Below are 5670 nucleotides of genomic sequence, written 5' to 3'. Positions count from 1 at the left end.
TAATCCATCAAGTCTCTGAGATGTGGGCCACAGCAAATATTTCTCCCATGCTGTGTGCAAATTCCCTAAGATCAATGAAAGGCTTTTTCTAAACCATTGTCCCAGTCAGCGCTGGCAGCCACCCAACATTTATCTGGGAGAGCCAGGCATCAATTCTGGCCTCACGAAGTGAAGAGGTGCAGAAAGAAAAGGCGACAATTTACAACTGAAGACTATCTTTGGGGTTTCCAAAGGGCCATAATGGCCAATTTTACAGTTGGAATTGGACTTGGCACTTTGTTATGGCTCTGGTCCCTGAGTATACTTTCAGTGGCAGAAAGCCAAACATGAGGAGAAGTGAGATATAGCAGGCTACATGAAAGTGATATTTCTATCAGTCTAAAATTAACTGAAAATTATGCACTGACATAATTCAGCACAGAGAACCATCCTGTCTTAAACAGGTGCACAAGATGTATCTGATACTTTCTTTCAAAGACCTATTTCAAATTTATCCATCTATCATTGAACTGATTCATGCTCAACTCTCTTCCCTCCTCTTTTTCTCTAGGAGTTTGGTTTTCTTAATCTTTGTTCTAGCACTGTCCTTCCCTTTCCAAGTACACTATAACAAGTTTAGCTATTCTAATCATCCTGAGTCACGACTTCCGGGAACACTTCACATCACCAACTTTCCCCTTCTGTCAAATAGCCAGTCCTCTTCCTCATTCTCTGTCTGCACAACATCCTGACACATCCAGCAAAATCAGGCAATAGAAGCATTTCTCTCTCTCTCTCTTTTTATTAACCAAGGTAACTCCACTACCAGTGATCCCTGGTAAGAGTCAAAACCATGTCTTTCCCCTCAAATCCTTTGTTCTCTTCTCCCACATTCAACTGTTTTACAAAATGGTTTTCATTCTTTCTATAAAGAATGCATTTCTTGGGGTGCCTGGGTGGCTCAGTGGATTAAGCCGCTGCCTTCGGCTCAGGTCATGATCTCAGGGTCCTGGGATCGAGCCCCACATCGGGCTCTCTGCTTAGCAGGGGCCCTGCTTCCTCCTCTCTCTCTCTCTGCCTGCCTCTCTGCCTACTTGTGATCTCTCTCTCTGTCAAATAAATAAAATAAAATCTTTAAAAAAAAAAAAAAAAAGAATGCATTTCTTTCACAATGACCCAGGCACTGATGGTAACTCGGGCCCTTCACATACAGACTACTGTAACATGGTCAGTGTATTACCCATTTCTCACTCCTCTCCCCCATGAAATCTGCTGGAGATGTGTTACATGTGGTTCATCGAGGCATCATCTCTGTTCTCCTAAAGTTCGTGCAATAATTCCTCAGCCGGATAAGCAAAGCAGCAAAGAACATACACTTTGATGTCAGAAACAGCTGCATTTAAATCTTTGTTCCATCCCTTACTAGCTAGGTGGCACTGGGAAAGTTGTTTACCTCACTTAGCTTTATTTTCTTCACCTGTAAAATGGGGGTAATAATTATAACGTTTTCTTCATAGCAGGGTTACAAGGATGAAGTTAACTAATATATAAAGTACTAACATGGTGCCTGACATGTAATTGTTTAACACGTGTGGCCTTTGGGGATAGAAAGTGAATTGAGAAATGAATAGACACCCAAAGACTAAACTGTAGAATATGCCATTTCTCCTTGTTCCTCACTCCTCCTCCACCTAACACATACACACACACACACACACACACACACACACACAGTAACAAGAGAGAAAGTTGAGTCAAATGTTCGTGAGGATGCAGAGAAAGGGGAGCCCTCCTATACTGTTGGGGATGCAAGCTGGTGCAGCCACTCTGGAAAACAGCATGGAGGTTCCTCAAAAAGTTAAAAATAGAGCTACCCTACAAAACAGCAATTGCATTACTACATATCTACCCAAAAGATAAAAATGTAGTGATCCAAAGGGGCACCTGCACCCCAATGTTTATAGCAGCAGTGTCCACAATAGCTAAACTTTGGAAAGAGCCCACATGTCCATCACAGATGAATGGATAAAGAAGATGTGACATTCATATATATATATATATATATCATGGTATATATCATGAGAAATATATATAATTGAGAGAATATATATATGAGAGAATATATATACACATACACGAGAAATATATATACATATATACATGTGATATATACATTATATATATCTATATATATATCATGGCTACTCAGCCACAAAAAAATTAAATGTTACCATTTGCAATGATGTGTATGGAACTAGAAGGTATTTTGCTGAGCGAAATAAGTCAATCAGAGAAAGATAATTATCACATGATTTCACACATATGTGAATTTAAGAAACAAAACAGAGAATCATAGGGGAAGAGAGGGAAAAATAAAATAAGATGAAATCAGACAGGGAGACAAACCATAAGGGACTAGGAAACAAACTGAGGGTTGCTAGAGGGGAGGGAGGTGAGGGAATGGGGCAACGGTGATGGACATTAAGGAGGGCACGTGATACACTGAGCACTGGGTGTTACATGCAGATGAATCACTGAAATCTACCTCTGAAATGAATAATCCATTACATGCTAATTATTTGAAATTTTTAAAAAGATTATTAATAAAAAGAAAACTAATTGCAAGGAGAACTGCAGGTCTGTGTCAAAAGAATACATATGTATATATGTCTATCAGAGTTTATCATCTAAAATACACACATATTGGAAAGTTAAAAGAGTATAAGTGAAAAGTCTCCTTTCTATTCTTGAGCCCATTTCCCCTCCATTCCTCCCTCCACTGGTGACCATATTTCTAAGTTTCTTAGTGGGTCTTTCTAGCATATCATTACTCATTTACAACAAAATAATTATAGATTGTTTCTCACAATTTTTACATATAAAGTAACATTTCAGATATATTATTTTATACATTGACTTTTTTAAATTATACTTGTTTAGATAATTATAGATTTTCATGCAAGTAGAAGAAATAATGCAAAGTGATCCCATGTATCCTTTACCCAGTTTCCCCACATGGTAACATCTTGCAAAACTATATCACAATCAGGATACCAAGATTGATACAGTATGGATACAGAACAGTTCTGTCAGGGGCGTCCGGGTCGTTCAGTCGGTTAAGCACCTGCCTTCGGCTCAGGTCATGATCCCAGGGCTCTGGGACTGAGTCCCGCATTACGTTTCCTGCTCTGTGGGAAGCCTTCTTCTCCCTCTCCCACTCCCCCTGCTTGTGTTCCCTTTCTCACTGTGTCTCTCTCTGTCAAATAAATAAAATCTTTAAAAGAAGAAAAAGAAAAAGAAAAAGAACAGTTCTGTCATCACAAAGATCCTTTATATTGCCCTTTGCATAGCCACTTCCTACCAACTTCCTACCAATTCCCTCTTCCACTTCTATCCTGTCAACCACAAATCTGTTCATCATATCTATAATTGTGTCATTTCAAGAAGATTATATAAATGAAATCATGTAGTATATAACCTACTTGTTTTTTGGTTTTTGTTTTTTTCACAAAAACACAATTCTCTAAAGATTTTTTCAGGTTGTTGCATATGTCAATAGCTCATTCTTCTTCTTCTTTTTTTTTTTTTTAGTACTATTTCATAGTAGAGATGAACCACAGTCTCAAGCATTCACTCATTGAGAAATTTCTAACTTTTTTCTAACTTTCTAACTTTTGTCTATTATAAATCAAACCAATATAAGCATTCATGTATAGGTTGTTGTGTGAATATAAGTTTGTATTTCTCTGGAATAAATTCCTAGGAGTAAAAACTGGGGAGCACAAGGTAATTGCATGTTTAGTTTAATGAGAGAGTATCAAACTATCTTCCAGAGTGGCTGTAGTATTTAACATTCCTCCAGCAACAAATAAGTTATGCATTTTCTCCACATCCTCACAAGCATTTGGTGTTGTCACCAGTTTTTATTTTAGTCATTTTGAAAGGTGTGCAATAAGATCTCATCATGGCTTTAATTTGCACTTTTCTGCAGGCTAATGACATTGAATGTATTTTTGATGTGTTTATTTGCCATCTGTATCCTCTTCAGTAAAATGTTTCATGTTTTGCCTGCTTTATAGTTGGATTTTCTTTATTATTGAATGTTGAGTTCTTTATATATTTTACTTACGAGTCTTCTGTTGATATGTAGTTTGCCAATATTTTCTCCCAATCGAGGTTTATCTTTTCATCTTCTAACAATGTCATTCACAAATTTAATTTATTTCTTAAGTCTAATTTAACCCCAGCATGGATGAAAGTTTGGGCTCCCTACTTAGCGTACATTGTCTGACACAACCCTGACCAAAGGGGAGTAAGAACAGTGGGATGGAACTCTCTTCCTCATGTTCAAACTTTGCTTTTATGCCTGGGAACCAGGCTCAGGTTTTTCTGTGATACTTGGCTGGTGTAGTTACTCTGCAAGTTTTTTCTTCTGCCAGCCTTTCCATTTCCCAGTCTTTTTGGCTGGAGAGAGTAAGCTTTTGTTGAGGCATTTTTGCCTTCTCCCATTGGCATTTCCAAGTTGCCAGCTTTTTCAGTAATAACTCTGGATACAATGAGGCACCAGGAAAACCCAAAGCACTCACCACCATGGGTTCTTGGTCCTGAGAGTCCCACCTGATAAATCGTGCCTTCTCTCCATTTTTCAGAGTCTTCTCATGGTTTTATTTCTTTGTTTACACATATATAAATATCCAGAATTTTTATTTGTGCTTGGAGTAAGGAATAGTGAAAACTATATCCACTCTATCTTCCTGGAAAGTGTATCTTGTCATTTTTTTCAACTAACAAGAGCTCTCTGTACCAGAAATTCCAAAGACTTTCTCATTTTTACAGCTACATAATATTTCACTGTGTGAATGAACCACAACACACTTAGCCAGTCCCCTATTTCGGAACATTTGAACAATCATCTGCAATTATTAACATTCTACAAGTAATATGCTATACATATGTTATTCTGCATGCATGCAATTATATCTGTTGGACAAGCTCCCCCAAAATGGAATTACTAGTTCAAAAGATATATGCATTTGTAATTTTGTTAGTTATTGTCAAACTACCCTCCAAAGGGTACTTCGACCAGTTAAATATGAGAGTACCTATTTTTCTACACAATGTGTTTTTTATCAATCATTTCCCCCAAGCTAACAGGTGAAAAGGAGTTAAAATTTCATGTTATTTTGATGTGCTTTTCCTTTACTTTGAAAGGAGTGTAGCATCAGTATGTATCTTTCCATTTGTATTTCCTTTTCTGTGAACTGATCGCTCATATTCTTTGAAGAACATTCTATCAGTTAGATAGGTTTTATGTTAACATCTAGGACTGCTTTATAAACTAGAAGCAAGGTATTTATTTAGATACATTAAAATTATTAATTTTATTAAAAATTATTAATTAAGATTATTTAGATACATTAAAATTCATCCACTTTGAATATGTAGTTTGATGTGTTCTGGCAAATGTATTCATTTGTCAAAATGAATGAGCATGTAGACATAAGCACAATCAACATGGGACATTTCCATCATCTAAAACCTTCCCTTGGGCCCACCTGTAATCAATTACCCCTCCCCAACACATTCTCAAACATCTTCTACTGAACAAACAGCTGACTTAATTAAGAATGTCTAGAGAAGTTATTGTTTCACGCACAGACTAATTGCCACTCTCTTTTGGATCTAATGGAT

Source organism: Meles meles, chromosome 5 (genome assembly GCF_922984935.1).
Source record: "Meles meles chromosome 5, mMelMel3.1 paternal haplotype, whole genome shotgun sequence".
Classification (NCBI taxonomy): domain Eukaryota; kingdom Metazoa; phylum Chordata; class Mammalia; order Carnivora; family Mustelidae; genus Meles; species Meles meles.
This window is presented reverse-complemented; position numbering follows the sequence as displayed.